Below are 18,174 nucleotides of genomic sequence, written 5' to 3'. Positions count from 1 at the left end.
AAATCATAGGTATTTGATGGTATAAATCCATGGCTTTGATGGAATCAAAAGACTTTAAGACTTAAAAAAAGTCTTATCTGATATTCCTACTATGGAACAAAGTTCCATAAAAGCCAATTTATAAAGCCTATGTAAAAAATAATTATTCTTGCTGCACTTTATGCAAATAATCTGGCCAAGTATAATGAACAGATCAGTCCTAAAATGATGTGTCTTTAGTAAAAATGGGAAACTGGAGAGATAAAAATTATGTTTCAAAAACTATAGTACATCTGTTTCTAGATTTTAATCTTGCCTAATGTTTCTCAACTTTTATTATTTTCTACAGTTTGGACTGAATTCTAATTTTCGTTGGCTACAAGTCTTCAAAATAATGTTTTTAATTTTTCCCCCATTTTTCCTAATTTGGAGTCACTGAAAACTAAGCTGTGCTTTTGTAAAGCCCTGCAAACTGAAGCTAGACAACTTAAACTTCAGAAGAAAATAACAGCAACCTTTTTACTTACATAAGCTACTTTCATACCTGCCTACTGATGTATGGACTTCAGAGTAATGTGGCCTATATCAGTTTTCCAGGATTGTTCTTTTGTTTATTGCTGTTTTTCTCCCTCCCCCTATTTCCTCTTCATAGGACATGAGACTTCTCAACTTGCTAAAAATTAGCTTTCCTAATAACTTGGGACCTACCTGTCTAGGAAAAAACCATCCTAATCTTGAGAGATCAGACAAAACCTGAAACCAGAGACTCATTTTCTTCTAAATTGTTTTCCCCAAAAAATTTTTAAAAAGGAAATGGGGAAATGTGAAAAAAAATAAATCTTGGAAATCTTGGGGCCCCCAAAATCACTAAGCTAAAGGAAAAAGTCAAGCTGGGAACTGCTTAGGACAAACCTACCTTTTATTCTATTCAAAGTTAACCCTCTGCTCACGGAGATAAATGCATATCTGATTGCCTCCTTTGGAAAGGCTAATCAGAAACTCAAAAGAAGCAATCGTTTTTCTCCCGCCTGTGACCTGGAAGTCCCCTCCTGCTTGAGTTGTCCTGCCTTTCCGGACAAACCAATGCACATCTTATATATATTGATTTATATCTCATGTCTCCCTAAAATGTATAAAACCAAGATGTGCCCTGACCACCTTGGGGCACATGTCTTCGGGTCCTCTTGTAGCAGTGTCACTGGTGTGTGTTCTCCACCTTGGCAAAATGAACTTTCTAAATTAACAGACACCTGTCTCAGATATTTGGGGTTTACAAGTTCATAAAAAGGACCACCACTTGGGCAATGGTTGCATCATAGCATTCAAGGTCATCTGTGGTGATCAAAAGAGGGGAGCTGTAATCTCCTGCTTTTGACAGAGATGAACTGAACATAAATAGACTTCTCTGTCCTTATCAACTTTATCACTCAAATAGATAGGTGCAGGAACAAAAAATAATGAGATTTAATATGATTGATTTATTACATAAAAGAAGATTTAGATGTTTTTCTTTTTTCTTTCTGTCAACTTTTAAAAATTATGACAGTAACTGAATTTTAAAACAAAAGACAAATATAAAATTATCCTGCCTAATAAATCAAGTATTTTATTTTTTAAAATTGATATCTTAAATACCAGTCAATGTTTTCCAAATATTTGCCACATTTCAACAATATATATGTTTATCTAGCTTTTTTCTTTTTCAACTTTTATTTTAGATTTAGGGGGTACATGTGCAAATTTGTTACCTGGCTATATTGTGTGGTGCTGAAGTTTGGGGTATGAATTATCCTGTCACCCACTGAGCATAGTAGCCACAAGTTAGTTTTTCAACTCTTACTCCTCTGCCTTCTTCCCCACTGTAGTAGCCCCCAGTGTCTATTGTTGCTATCTTTATGTTTTCCCAATGTTTAGCTCCCAGTTATAAGTGAGAACATGCAGTATTTGGTTTCTGTTCCTGCTAGTTTGCTTGGGATAATGGTTCCCAGATGCATTCATGTTGCTGGAAAAGACATGATTTTATTCTTTTTTATGACTGCATAGTATTCCAGGTGTATAGGTACCTCATTTTCTTTATCTAGTCCACCACTGATGGACACCTAGGTTGATTCCATGACTTAGCTATTGTGAATAGTGCTGCAATGAACATGCAAATGCATGTGTCTTTTTGGTAGAATAAATTGTTTTCTTTTGGTTAGGCACTCAGTAATGCGATTGCTGTGTTGAATGATACTTCTAAGTTCTTTGAGAAATCTCCAAACTGTTTTCCACCGTAGCTGAACTATTTACATTCCTCCCAACAGTGTTTAAGTGTTCCCTTTTCTCTGCAGCCTCTCCAACATCTCTTGTTCTTTGACTTTTTAGTAATAATGATTCTAACTAGTGATAGACAGTGTCTCACTGTGGTTTTGGTTTGCATTTCTCTGATGATTAGTGATGAGTATTTTTTACATATGTTTGTTGGCCACCTGTATGTCTTCTTCTGAGAAGTCTTCTTCATGTCTTTTGTCCACTTTTTAATGGGGTTATTTGGTTTTTTGCTTGTTGATTTAAGCTTTGTACTGATTCTAGATATTAAACTTTTGTTGGATGCATAGTTTGCAAATATTTTCTCCCATTCTTTGGGTTGTCTATTTATTCTTTTGACAGTTCCTTTTGCTGTGAAGAAGTGAAGATTTAGATTTTATTAATTCATTTGGTCTTTAAGTCACTGAAATGGACCGAATGTGTCAAAATGGCCTGAAAATCCACTAGTTGACAAAGTTAATTTTTCTTACCATCCTTCCCCACTACACCTAGCCCTTGCAGATAGAGGTTCAACAAAATATTATTATTAGTTATTTCAGATAGACTTATGATTTTTCAGTTAAACTTTGAATGCTTTTCAAAGATTCACTTTCATATCCATTTTTGGCATAGTTTTAACTTTAATAGCCAATTTATCATATATTGCTTTATATAATAGATGTTTTCTAAAAGAGCTATGCATAAAAATATCTTTGGGTTAAAAGAAACTGAATAATGTATTTTATAAAGTCAAGAACTATTTGAAAATTTATTACTAAATTTTGGGCATTACATTATTGGGCAATTATGTCTTGTGTAGTTCACCAACCTCTCTGCCCTAACTGGTAAGTTAAGTAGGCATTATATATATTATAATTGTTAAGAATATGGTTTCTGCCAGTCGCGGTGGCTCAGGCCTGTAATCCTAGCACTTTGGGAGGCGGAGGCGGGTGGATCAAGAGGTCAGGAGATCGAGACCATCCTGGCTAACATGGTGAAACCCCATCTTTACTAAAAATACAAAAAATTAGCTTTGCGTAGTGGCAGGCGCCTGTAGTCCCAGCTACTCGGGAGGCTGAGGCAGGAGAATGGCGTGAACCCAGGAGGCGGAGCTTGCAGTGAGCGGAGATAGTGCCACTGCACTCCAGCCTAAGCGACAGAGCAAGACTCGGTCTCAAATAATAATAATAATAATAATAATAATAATAATAATAATAATGGTTTCAGGAGCCAGACTGCCTAAGTACAAGCTGGACTCAGTGACTTAACCATGAGAATTTGCTCAGAGAATTAATTATGCATCAATTTCTTCATTTATAAAATAGGAGTAATAATAGCACCTGTCTCATAGGGTTGTTGTTGTTATTTAGTTAACATATTTCAAGCCCTGAGGTTCAGTAGCTATCCTTTAACAAGGTTAACTACTATTTTTATTATGATTATTATTAGTATTATTATTCTCCATACACCCATGTAATACAAGGTTTTGATTGAGAAGATTTTAGTCATGACTGTTTCATTGTCATGCCATTTTAGTCATACCTATTTTAACTCTGCCATTTCATTCTCTGTAATATAAGAAAGCCATGATTTCTCCAGGTCTTAGTCTCTTCATTTATCAAATGGGGAAAAATCACCTGTTTTAACATCCTCACTGGGCTATTAACAGGCTGTAACTAATTGTAGAGGGTTGTGAGACACACAAAAAGATCCCAAAATGGGATACTTGTTTCTACCTTTGTTGTCTTTTATTTCCTTCTCTGTACTGAGTTAGTCTTATTGGTAATGAATCTTTAAAATGGAAGTAGGTTAGTGTAGTTAGAATTCCTTGTGCTTTTACTTTGCCTCTATATCAAATTTCCTTTTTATATTTTGATATTTCTATAGCTTTCTATTTGCCTAATATCTCTATTTCCCACAGTTTTTCTTCTTACAAATTATAGCACAAATTGTTATTTCTAGATACCATATTGGTCATTTTAATGATGTCTCTCCTTAATCTCTAGGCTATTTCTACCCACATTTTACTGTGCGTAAGAGTCATCTGGGAATCTTAGTAAAATAAAAATTCTCACGAAGTACCTCTGCATTTGTAGAAAGATCACAGGTAATGCTGGTGGTATTTTAAAACATATTTTGAGAATCACTGTTCTATAGAAGTAATACTACTACTAATAATAACTGCCATCAATTACAGAGCACTTTCCTCTCTCGGGATTGTTCTATGTGCTTTAAGCATATTGATTTACATAATCCTCCAACAGAACTTGCCTCTCCCAGCATTGTTCTATGTGCTTTAAGCATATTGATTTACTTAATCCTCCAACAACCCTAAGAAGTAGGTAATATTCTATTTCTATTATATTGTAGATGAGGAAACTGAAGCACAAGGAGGTTAAGCAATATGCCCAAGGTCGTGTAATTAGTGAGTACACGCTTAACTATTAATACTACACCCTGGTGATCTAATATAAAAACTGGCCATCAGCTTATTTGTATTTATCATGTTAAGCTATTCTTAATGTTTATAATTATTTAATCATTTATTTTTAGAGGTTGTGTAGGTAAGTGGAAGAGTAGTAATGTTGAACTGCACTGTCTAATACTCTCGCCACTACCCACAGGGGACACTGAGCACTCGGGATATGACTAGTCTGAATTGAGATGAGGTGTAAGTGTAAAATACACACTGGATTTAGAAAATAGTATGATAAAAAATAATGTGTATATTTCATTCAAAAAATGTTATAGTGATTGCAGGTTGAAATCAATGAAAATATATTTTGGATATATTGGGCAAATAAATTATATTTGAAAACATATTTTTACCTATTTATATTTACTTTTTTTCTTAATTAGGCTAGTAGGAAATTTAAAATTCTATTTGTGACTCACTTTATATTTCTATTGCATAACGCTTGTGTGGAGCTTCCAGTACAGGTAGTTGAGCAGAGCCCTTCTCCAGAATGCACTAAATAATGCGAATCTCAGCCCCAATTTCATCATGAAAAAAGACATGTCTAAACCTCAGGGAATGTAGCTGCGCATGCGTGGGGACCGTGGGTAACCAGATGGCCAACAGAGTGGCTAACCACGTCTGCCTCTCCTCAGCCTGAATGTCCATCCTCGTGACAGTGCTCACAGAGAATTCTTGAAGTCTTTATTATTGAACAAATTATTATGAGTTAGTGTGTCTGATTTTAGTACGATAAATTTTTGATTCAGACCACAGAATGAAATTGTGCGTTCTTTTAGGACATTAGTTTCTATCTACAAGCTGAGGGAGGGGACAAGTTTACCATTAGGAGTGCTTCAAGATTTAAAACTGGATAATTGTTTGCTAACCAATAATTGCAGGAAGATTAAAAAACTAGAACAATTGACACATTTTATAGTCCGTGGAGGCAGGGCAAGGAAAAGCCATCCAGCTCCCAAATATATGAATAAATATAACAAGCCAAATATTTTATATGAGCTAAATTCATAAGTTGTAAGTCTTTTGTAACCACGTATTTAGCTTTCTTTGTTTTTCACTATTGAGAGTGTTCAGAGAGCCTGAACAGTACACCATGTCTCCCTTTTTATTGCTAAAGTTCTCAAACTACATGAAAAGATAATGAAAGGATTTGTTGTTATGCCTTTAAATAAGTCACCAAAAACCAATCAAATGGATCATAAAATCAAGGGTCTAAGTTAGCTGTACTTTTCTTGTGACTTTTGAACCATATCCAGACTTGGAAAATAGCTGAACTGAGGCTTATTTTCCTATTTGGAGTTCAAAGTTAATCCTGTTTATTTTTAAAATTTCCATTTCAGAATTAGAAATCTTTGTTTCTCCAGGGTGAGATTATGTGGACATGAGATTTTAAAAATTTGTCTAGTATAATATAAAACAATAGAGCTATAGATAATGATTCTAGATATAATGCATGAGACTCGTTTTTATTCAAACTTTGGAGAAAAATAGTTTCGTTCCATGTAATTACTGACAAAACTTTTTATTAACCTAATGAAATATGTAAACACATTTTAATCTCTTTGGAGTTTAGGAGATTATTATTTTGTTCCCATAAATTTTTCTTTGAATTTTGAAAATTATGTATCATAACAAAACCTGAAATCGTTAGAGCAATTTATTCAGTTACTAGTACATGTTCTCTGGCAGAAGCGTAGGAAAGAAAATAAAACTTCAGAAAAATAAATGTCCTGGCAGCCAGTCTTCCTTGGATTTCCATTAATTTCAGGGTTTAATTTTATGCTAATTAGCACATATGTTTACAATTTTTAAACCCTTATCTTAATAATGGCAGGTCATTTTAATATCAGCTCATTAAACAAAGAATGGAAAAAGCAAAGGCAAATAAGTTTTTGGATAACTTTTAAAATCTTGAACTTATTTTGAACATCAACCTGGCATTTTGTACTTTGGGATTTGGCCTCAAACGTACTTTAAACCAGATGGCAAAAGGGCACAAAAGATTATAATGAATTCTTGGTAGACCATCTTAGTGGAATACCTCAAATACAATATAATATAATTATTTAGCCAGTTTAACGTATATTCCTGTTCTCTTGTGTAGTATGCTTAATAAAGTCATTTGATACTTAAAAAGATATTAACATGGTGAGAATTTATATTTTAAATGTCTAGAAGAAAGAAATTGTCTCTCAAATCTTAAAACTTATTTAATAATTTTAAATTATTATATAGTTTGGAAATGGAAATGGCCTTAACTTTTTTTTTAAAGTTCATGCAAGGGGGTTATTTTTCTAGGCTTGTTGATTCATTCATATAGCATTTGTGAAGACCTTTTCTGTGCTAGTTCCAGGAATACGGTAAGTCAAGATAAGGTCTTCAAGGTTCTTTTTCTTTAACTTTTATTTTAGTTACAGGGGTACATGTGCAGGTTTGTTCTATAGACAAAGTGTGTGTTGTGAATGGGTTTAACTTGTCACCCAAAGGAGTTTAATTTCACTGGATTATTCAACTTTATATCATCAGTCTCTCTCTTTTAAATAAATTAGTTTGGCATTCATTTCTTTGCTGACTTAAAAGTATTGGACCGACTTTTAAATTTTTTATTTTTATGTCTATTTTTTAAGTTTTTTTTTTAATTTCAAGAACTTCAGGGGTACAAGTGGTTTTGTTTATATGGATGAATTGTATAATGGTGAAGTCTGGGTTTTTAGTGTTCCTGTCACCTGAATAGTATACATTGTACCCAGCAGGTAATTTTTCATCCCTCCTTCCTTCCCTCTCTCCCTCTGAGTCTCCGATGTGCACTGCCACTCTGTACGCCTTTGCGTACATATAGCTTAGCTCCCATTTATAAGTGACAAGATGTGGTATTTGGTTTTCTATTCCTGAGTTACTTCACCTAGGATAATGGCCTCCAGTTCTATCCAAGTTGCTGAAAAAGATATTATGTAATTTTTTATGGCTGAGTAGTATTCCATGGTAAATACACACACACACACACACACACACATATATATGCCACATTTTCTTTAGCCAATCCACTGTTGAAGGACACTTAAGTTGAATTTCAATAATATGAATTTTTCCAGTCCATGAATACAAGATGTGTTTCCATTGATTTTTGTCCTCTTTGATTTTTTTTATCAATGTTTTATAGTTGTCATTGTAGAGGTCTTTACACATTTCCTTGGTTAAATTTATTCCTAGGTATTTTTTTGCAGTGCTTGTAAATGGGGTTATTTTCTTGATTTTTTAAAAGACAGTTTGCTGTTGACATATAGAAATGCTACTTACTTTTGTAGGTTGATTTTTGTATTCTGCAACTTTACTGAATTTATCAGTTTTAAGAGGTTTTTTGTATGTGGAGTACTTAAAATTTTCTCTATGTAAGATCATGTCATCTAAAACAAATAATTGGCTTTCTCTTTTCCAATTTGGATGCCCTTTTGTTTTCTTTCTCTTGTCTAATTGCTCTGGCTAGGAATTTCAGTACAATGTTGACTACAAGTGGTGAAAGTGGGCATCCTTGTCTAGTTGTAGATCTTAGAGAAAAAGCTTTTAACTTTTCTCAACTCAGTATGATATTAGCTGTGGGTTTCCATATATGGCCTTTATTATGTTGAGGTACATCCCCTCTATAACCAATTTGTTGAGGGCTTTTATTTTGAGTTTTTATTTATTATATATTTTATTACATTAATTATTATTATTTTATCAAATGCTTTTTCTGCATCTATTGCAATGATTATGTGGTTTCTGTTTTTGATTCCATTAATGTTATACATCATGTTTATTGATTTATGTATGTCGAACCATTCTTGCATCCCTGGAATGGATCCCACTTGCTCATGATGAATGGTATTTTTAATGTGTTCTATAATTTGGTTTGCTAATATTTTGTTGAGGATATTTGTATCTATGTTCATCAGGGATATTGGCCTCTGGGTTTTTTTGTAGTTGTCGCTGATGTGTCTTTATCTGATTTTAAACAGAGAGTAGGATAGTGATTATCAGAGGCTGGGGAGAATGGAGGGAGGAAGAGTGATTAGTTAATGAGTATAAAGTTATAGTTAGGTGGAATAATTTCTGGTTTTCTATTGATGATTATAGTTAACATGGTTAAAAATAATGTATTTATTTTTCCAAATAGCTAGAAGAGAGGGTTTTGAATGCTCTTGCTACAAAACAATGATAAATATTTAAGGTGATAGCTATGCTAATTTTCCTGATTTTAGTATTACACAATGTATACATATATCAAAACATCATACTTTACCCCCAAATATGTACAATCATTATGTATCAATTAAAAACAAAATAAAACTTTAAAAAGTATAAGACCCATTCATTTCCATAGTATTTTTATTTTTGTTTGTTTCCCTTATAAGTAGCAGCAAACTTTCATCTTAAAAGGCATTCACTACTCAGTGAAAAAGGTGTAATTTCAGAATAAATGTAAACTTTTTAAGGAACAATAATCATGACACCAAAGTTACCACAGTAACAATTTACTTAGAAAGGAGTATTTGTGTTTGAAGATGATTACAAATGGAAATGGAAATACTGAGAGAAAAAAACAACATATTTTGAGGATGAATTGCCACTTCCTTTTTTAAGGACTTAGTCATGCCATAAACATTATTTCTTTAAAAGCTTAAGTTAAAATTCTTTACGTGTGATGGTCTGCCCTCTCCTGGGCCAGAGTCATATACAAAAAAAATCTGTTTGACTTGTAAAAAGAAATTCATCTCCAAAACAATAAAGTATCTTGCAAGTTAACTTGGTATTAAAATCTTAATAGGTATTCATGAGTGTGGTAATTTCTCACAGATTGCGGCCGTTTTTCAAATATTTGAGGAGTTCTTAGGTGTAGTTGTTCTATTCATTTCCTACTTATGTCCCTTTATTTTATTGCAAAATAAACACAGCTTGGCACTTGACATTTTCCCTGACCCATCTTTTAAACATACATTAGATGTGAGTCATAGGCAATGAACAGAACTCGCATTTTTGCCCACATATTTTTACATTAAAAATGTTTTCATAATACATGTAATACAAATGTATTAAAGAAGAAAGTTAGAAAATAGAAATAAACAAACCATGAAAAATTACTTGTAATCACATCACAATGGTATAATCACCATTAATATTTGGGAGACTAATATTCCAGGTATTTTATATATATTGTAATATATTAATTCCAAAAAGGTACTTATTTTATTTTATTTTTTATGTTTAATTTTTATGGGTACATAGTAGTTGGATATATTTATGGGAGTTGGAGACATTATGATACATACATGCAATGGGTAATAATTACATCAAGCTAAATGGGGTATCCACGCCCTCGAGCATTTATCCTTGCTTTACAAACAATCTGATCACATTTTTTAGTTATTTAAAAATACACAATTAAATTACTTTTCACTACAGTCACTTTGTTGGGTAAGCAAATACTAGGACTTATTCGTTCTTTCTAACTATTTTTTAATACCCATTAACCCTCCCCAGTTCCTCTGCACCCACCCCTTACCCTTCCCAGCCTCTGGTAACCATTCTTCTACTCTCTATGAGTTCAATTGTTTTGATTTTTAGATCCCATAAACAAGTGAGAACATGCAAAGTTTGTCTTTCTGTGCCTTGCTTATTTCACTTAACTTAATGACCCCCAGTTCCATTTATGTTGTTGCAAATGACATGTTTTTGCAAAAGATCTCATTCTTTTACATGGTTGAATAGAGCTCCATTGTGTGTATGTACCACATTTTCTTTATCCATTCATCTGTTGATGGACAGTTAGATTGATTCTGTATTTTGGCAGGCATGTCACATGGCCAGAGCAGGAGCAAGAGAGAAAATTCAGGGTAGAGAGCATAGGTGTTACACACTTTTAAACAACCAGATCTCATGTGAACTTAGAGTGAGAACTCACTTATCACCAAGGGGAAGGCTCAAGCCATTCATGAGAGATCCACCTCCATGAGCCAAATACCTTCCACCAGGCCCCATCTTCAACACTGGGGATTACAATTTAACATGAGATTTGCTGGGGACATATATTCAAACTATATAAGGTTGTTTATTTGAAGTTTTCTTCCTTTTTATGTAGGCACTTATATCTATAAACTTCCCTCTTAGTATTGCTTTTGCTGTATTCCATGGGTTTTGGTATGTTGTGTTTCCATTATCATTTGTTTCAAGAAATTGTTAAATTTCCTCCTTAATTTCTTCATTTACCTACTGGTCATTCAGGAACATACTGTTTAATTTCCATGTGTCTGTACATTTTCCAAAATTCTTCTTGTTGGTGATTTCTAGTTTTATACTGCTGTGATTAGAGCAGATGCTTAATATTATTTCATTTTTTTGAATGTTTCAACACTTGTTTTCTGTCCTAACATGATCTATCGACAAAAATGATCCATATGCTGAGGAAAAGAATGTGTATTCTGCAGCTGTTGGTTGAAATGTTTTGTAAGTATCTATTTGGTAGACTTGGTCTACAGTTCAGATTAAGTTCAATGTTTCTTTCTTGATTTTCTGTCTGAAATATCTGTCCAATGCTGAAAATGGGGTGTTGAAGTCTCCAGCTATTATTGTATTGAGGTCTATCTCTTTCTTTAGCTCTAATAATATTTTCTTTATATACCTGGGTGATCCAGTGTTGGATGCATATATATTTACAATCATTACATCCTCCTGCTGAAATAATCCCTTCATCATTTATAGGGACCTTCTTTGTCTCTTATAACTTTTGTTTTGAAATCAATTTTGCCTGATATAAGTATCATAACTCCTACTCTTTTGGGTTTCCATTGACATGTAATATCTTTTTTCATCCCCTTATTTTCAGTCTTTTTGTGTCTTTATAGGTGAAATGTGTAAATTGTTTCTTTTTCTTTTCTTTTCTTTTCTTTTCTTTTTTTTTTTTTTTTTGAGACAGAGTCTCACTCTGTCACCCAGGCTGTAGTGCAGTAGTGCAATCTTGGCTCACTGCAACCTTCGCCTCCCAGGTTCAAGTGATTCTTCTGCCTCAGCCTCCCAAGTAGCTGGACTACAAGTGTGCACCACCATGCCCAGCTATTTTTTTTTTTTTTTGTATTTTTAGTAGAGATGGGGTTTCACCATATTGGCCAGGCTGGTCTCGAACTCCTGACCTCTTGATCTGCCTGCCTTGGCCTCCCGAAGTGCTGGGATTACAGGTGTGAGTCACTGCGCCCGGCCTATTGGTGAAATGTGTTTCCTATAGGCAACAACTCACTGAATCTTGTTTTTTTTTGTTTTGTTTTGTTTTGTTTTAAAATCTATTTGGCCACTCTCTGTCTTTTGATTGAAGAGTTTAGTCCATTTACATTCAATATTAGTATTGATAAGTAAGGACTTACTCCTACCATTTTGTTATATGTTTTCTGGTTGTTTTATGGTCTTCCTCTCCTTTCCTTCCTGCCTTCATTTTAGTAAAGATGATTTTCTCTGGTGGTATGATTTAGTTTCTTGCATTTTAGTTTTTTGTGTATCCATTGCATTTTTTTTTTTTATTTGTGGTTATGATGAGGCTTGCAATATCTTAAAACCCATTATTTTAAGCTGATAACATCTTAATACTGTTTGCATGAACAAACAGACAAGAAAAAACTAATAACTCTACACTTTAACTTTGTCTCCTCTCTTTTTTTTTTTTAATTATACTTTAAGTTCTGCAATACATGTGCAGAACATGCAGGTTTGTTACATAGGTATACACGTGCCATGGTGGTTTGCTGAACCCATCAGCCCATCATCTACATTAGGTATTTCTCATAATGCTATCCCTCCCCTAGCCCCCGACTCCCTGACAGGCCCCAGAGTGTGATGTTCCCCTCCCTGTGTCCATGTGTTCTCATTGTTCAACTCCCACTTATGAGTGAGAACATGTGGTGTTTGGTTTTCTGTTCCTGTGTTAGTTTGCTGAGAATGATGGTTTCAAGCTTCATCCATGTCCCTGCAAAGGACATGAACTCATCCTTTCTTATGGCTGCATAGTATTCTATAGTGTGTATGTGCCACATAGACTTGGAACCAACCCAAATGCCCAAGAACCAAATGTATGTCTTCTTTTAAATATTTCAATCTCTTCATTAAATGTATTTGAAAGACTTATGAATTCTCTCTCTGTATTATCTTGAATTTCTTTGAGTTTCCTCAAAACAGCTATTTTGAATTGTCTGTCTAAAAAGTCACATATTTCTAGTCCTCCAAGATTGGCCCCTGGTGTCTTATTTAGTTCATTTGGTGAGATCATGTTTTCCTGGATGGTCTTGATGCTTATGGATGTTTGTCTGTGTCTGGGAGTTAAAGATTTGGGTTATTTATTGTAGTCTTTGCAGTCTGGGCTTGCTTGTACCCATTCTTTTTGGGAAGGGTTTCCAGGTATTCAAAAGCACTTGGGTTTTGTGATCTACGCTGTATCCACCTTAGGTGGCACCCCAAGCCCCATAATGCTCTGGTTCTCGTAGACTTGTAGAGGTACTACTTTGGTGGTCTTGGATAAAATCTGGATGAATTCTCTGGATTACCAGGCAGAGACTCTTGTTCTTTTCTTACTTTCTTCCAAACAGAATCCCTCTATTCCTCTGTTCTGAGCCACCTAGATCTGGGAGTGGTGTGACACAAGCATCCCTGTGGCCACCAGCACTGGGACTGCACTTGGTCAGACCTGAAGCCAGCACATCACTGGGTCTCACCCAAGGCCTGATGTAACAACAACCTGGCCACTGCCTGTTTTCTCAAGTTCCTGGGGCTTTACAGTCAGCAGGTGGCAAAGCCAGCCAGGCTTGCGTCCTTCCCTTCAAGGCAGCAAGTTTCCCTAGGGTGGAGTCAGAGGTGCCGTCCAGGAGCCAGAAACTGAAGTCAAAAACCTTAGAAGTCTACCTGATTCTATTGTACTGCAGCAGAGCTGGCACTCAAACCATGAGTCACAGTCCTTCCCACGCTTTCCTCCCTTTTCCCCTGGCAGAGAGGCCTCACCCCATGGTTACCACCCCCACAGACCCAACAGAATACTGCCAGGCTACTGCAGATGTTCCATTAAGGCCTAGGGGCTTTTTAGTCAGCGTATGGTGAATGCTGCCTGGCCCAGAACTCAACGTTCAGAGCAGTGGGATCCCCTCTGGCCTAGGATAGGTCCAGAAAAGCCAAGGCCTGGAATTGAGGATCCCAGGAGCCCACTTGGTGCTTTACACCCCTGTGGCTGAACTGGTACCTAAGGTGCAAGACAAAGTCCTCTTTACTTTTTCTTCTGCTTTTCTCACGCAGAAAAGTTTCATGTGAAGCCAGCAAGTCTCAGATTCTCTCTCAGGGACCACAGTGTCCTACCTGGATATCGCTACTAGTTATTCAGGGCCCAAGGGCTCTTTAGTAAGCAGGTAATGGATCCTGACAGGACTGCGCTTTTTCACTTGAAGGCAGCAGGTTTCCTTTTGGCACAGGGTATGTCTAGAAATGTCATCTGGGAGCTAGGGCCTGGAAAGGGGGCCTCACAACTCTGGCTGGTGCTGTATCCTACTGTGGCCGAGCTGGTATGTGAGATACAAGACAAAGTCTTCTTTACTCTTGCCTCTCCTGTCTTCAAGCAGAAGGAAGGAGTCTCTTTTTAAGCCATGAGCTGTGCAGCCTGGAGTTTGGGCAGAGGTATAGCAAGCACTCCCTTAGCCACCCTGGCTGGTGTCTCACTTGTTCTGAGCCCAGTTCAGCCCTAGGACTTACCTAGGAGTTGCAGTCCTTATGGCATAGAGTGTTTTCAGTTTGTTTAGAGCCCTGGAATGCTTTAGCCTATGGCGATGAGGCTTGCCAGAACTGAGTTCCAACCGCTGGGATGAGTGATTCCCTTTTGGCTAGAGTAAGTTTAAATACTCCCTCTGTGGGCAGGCCTCAGCTGAGTTCAGCCCAGTTTTGCTTTCTGCTATGACAGGGCAATACTGAGCTCAATGCAATATCTCACAACTACTGCATTCACCCTTTCCCAAGTGCACAGGTTCTCTCTGTGCCATGCAACCACTGCTGGGGGATGAGGGAGGAGTGGTGGTGGCAATTCAAGACTCTTTTCTACCTGATTCCAGTGCCTCTTTCAGTGATATGAAGTTAAAACCAGGTACTGTGAGTGCTCACCCAATTTTTGGTTCTTATGAAGGTGTTTTTCTGACTAGACGGTTGTTAAATTGGTGTCTTTGCAGGCAGGATGATTGGCGGAATCTTCTATTTGACCATCTTGCTCTACTCCTCAAAAAGTTATTTGTTTTAATAAAGTGGGATACAGAATACATGCTTTTGAAATCTTTAATGGAATACATCAAGAAAATAGCACGTAAAATATTTCATAATGCTAACTAACCTTGTAATGCTATGTGTGTCTTTTGCTCAATTGGATAGTAAGTAAGCTCTTTTGGGAAAAACACTGAGCTAAATTAATTTTTAATTTCTTTTGAACTTTAGAATTATGTACAAGAATATATCCTCAATATTTTGGAATAATCTCATATAAATTTTCCAAATAGGCTGACTTTGGAAAGTATGTCCTATAAGAGACAAAGAAAACAACTCTAGAATCTATCCCCTCAATATGAGTGACAGCCAACCAAGCAAAATAAGTCTAAGTAGAGGATATCAGGATTTCAGCTATAACCATGATTAGAGAAGGTGATGTGCATACAAAGTTATATTGACATGGTGAAATAACTATTTGAGATTAAGTAGGTAAGTTCAAATAATTTTTTTTATTGTGGCTTATTTATAGTTCCCCTGTAATTTCTACTTTACTCTTTACAGTTTTGAGGTAAAACTTCTCAGCCTATATGCCCTCTCTCTGGCATAAACAGAGAGATCTACTTACTGGCATAAAATTTAGACTCCAAAGTGTATTACTCAAATATGCTGAAACTTTATTTCTCCCAAATAACATTAATGAGTAGGCTGAAAATTTGACAAGGGAGGTCTGCTCCACCTAGTCGCTTAGAGATCCAAGCTGCCAATGTTCTGTCAACTTTAAAATATGCCTTCCAAGGTCATGCTTTGTTTGAGTTTTATCCATTCTGGTCAGGCCTAAAAGGGTTGAAAATAAATGAGTGTTATAGGGTCTAGGGCTGGAATTGGCACATACCATTTTTATTCACATTCTATGATGGAAACTTAATAACTTTGCTATACCTAACTGTAAAATAGCTGGGACACTTAGTCCAACAGTACTCTTAAAAGAGAATGTAGATTTTGGTGAGCTGCTAGCAGCCTTTTCTGTGTTCCTTCCCATTTTATTAGTGATGTGTCACCCTCTCTTCACCCTCATTGACTTATCAGTGGTGAATATCTGACATATCACAAGCTTCTAACATATCACAAGCAGGAGAGAGAGTGAGGGTGGGATGAGAATGAAGCAAAACAATGCAAAAAAGGACGCGAGGCAGAGACTGAATTTCTGTTGACTTTGCAGTTGCTGTTTCAAAATTATGACCAGTTAGTCTGGCTGATTCATGGGATAATATCCTTTTGATTAAGACCAATTTTTAATTAAGCTTACTTAAGTTCATTTTGTTGCTTTAAAGCATACCTTTTAACACAATTATATTGGTGAAAACATTTTTACCGATTGGGAAAGAGTTAGACAGTTATTAATCCTGTTCTCCCACATGGTTAAGTGGATGCCTTTTGGAAAATTATACCTTATACCTTATTGAGTTTCTCCCCATCTGGAAAATGCGAACAATAATCTGCACCTTTCATTATCACTGCAATTTTTAAACAGTAAACCAAATAAAGCACAGAGTACAGTGCCAGACATATGGCATATACTCAGTAAATGATATTTCTGATGATGGTAATGAGGATGATGTTGATGGATGTTGACAGATATCAAATGGCACTTGTCCGGTATATTTTTTCAGTTGAACTAGTGGCTTACAGCTGTCCATGAGGTTATGTTTTCTCTGATTTCCAGGTGAGAACAAAGCCAAGAGAAGTGTATGATGTTTCTAATTAAGAACCTGAACCATTTTGCCAACTTCTGTTAACTGACTATAGCCAAAGTTCTGCTAAATGCAAGAAAAGATTTTAGAAAAACTCATCCTAAATCAACTAGTGCCAATTCTGCAAGGGGAAAGAATTTTTGTCATTTGTTTCATATTTTTTGGCCAACATTGCTTTATGTCTACTTTCCAGAATATGATTATATCAATAACTTAACATTACTACAATCTACTTCTTTCTCAAAAAGCTAAAAATCTGAAGACTAAAAGATTTGAGAATATGTCTATTATTCCTAAGAAAGGTAAAAATGGAAGGTATAATTTAATCTGTCTAACTCTACTTGATGAACTCACTGAATTAACCATTACTCCCTATAACAGATGCAACTGAAGTGTACTTAATTTAATCCCACTTAACAAAGTCACGCAATTAACCAACATTCTTCATTCCTACTATATAAGTTGATAGATGTTCACATAATTCTGCAATCTCAAAGCTAATGGATTACTTTCTAATATTAACATATGCATAAAATAAATGTTGAATGGGGAGCAAAAAATGATTGAAATAAAGCTGAAAATTCTAGAAGAGTTTGGCACCCAGAGTGCTTAACACACATGCACACACACATATACAAACACACACTTACTTTAAAATAGACTAAACAGGGAAATGTCAATGCTGCCTTCTAGGCTTCTGGTATCTGCATTAAGATGATGAAATTCTAATCAAGCAAGCTGTGATCAAATTCAAGTTCTTCGCAATGAGTCAAAATGTTGTTCAATGACTTTACATTCATATATATTTTAGCTTTACCAGTTTAAGTGATATGTCTTTTAAAATGATATTTCTCTTTAACTTTTTTGATTAACTTGTTAGTTGCCTATTCCAATCTTGTTGAATGAGAGGGGGATTACTATCCTGTTACTTGGTGCTTTTTGAACTAGATTCTTGTAGCTTACAGAATATTTATTGACAATACCTAGACTCTTTGATCATCTTTTTCATCTAACTCATATGAACCAGGCCATTTAAAGAACTATCAGTTGCTCCAGGAATACTGTAGTGTGTTTAAATATCAAAGAAATGGAACCATTGCATAAGAATGCTTCCTATTTGGGATGCACATAGTAGTCAGAAAAAGTAGATACATAGGAAATTAGATAAGTAGCCAAATATATCCTGAACTTGTATTCTTATAAGTTTTAAAGAGGGAGCAAAAGTGACACTGAACTTGATTTAAAAAAAGTAATGATAAAAGTGCCAATTTGTAATACCCCAGTTTAGAAGACTCTTCCAATAGTCATTTATAGCCCAGAGGCAAAATTTTTATTTTATTAAAATCATTCCCCATGACAAAAAAAGCAGGTAAGCTCAAAATACCAAAAACAGAAGAATAATGCTGGCAACTCACATCACAAGCAATAAGCTAA

At 35.4% G+C, this 18,174-nt stretch overlaps 1 long non-coding RNA gene across 1 annotated transcript in view; it reads left to right on the top strand.

The window, feature by feature from the left end:
• Positions 1–15,478, top strand: part of LOC107970814 (uncharacterized) — an 86,681-nt gene extending 71,203 nt beyond the window's left edge. The window contains exons 5-7 of the long non-coding RNA XR_008547148.1: positions 4,272–4,372; positions 4,636–4,690; positions 15,280–15,478. This is a non-coding gene — a long non-coding RNA (uncharacterized LOC107970814). The remainder of the gene's footprint in view (positions 1–4,271; positions 4,373–4,635; positions 4,691–15,279) is intronic.
• The last annotated feature ends 2,696 nt before the right edge of the window (positions 15,479–18,174 follow it).

The sequence above is a fragment of the Pan troglodytes genome, chromosome 2 (genome assembly GCF_028858775.2).
Source record: "Pan troglodytes isolate AG18354 chromosome 2, NHGRI_mPanTro3-v2.0_pri, whole genome shotgun sequence".
Classification (NCBI taxonomy): domain Eukaryota; kingdom Metazoa; phylum Chordata; class Mammalia; order Primates; family Hominidae; genus Pan; species Pan troglodytes.
Note: the sequence above shows the minus strand (reverse complement) of the source record. Positions and strands in the feature narration are given on the sequence as shown.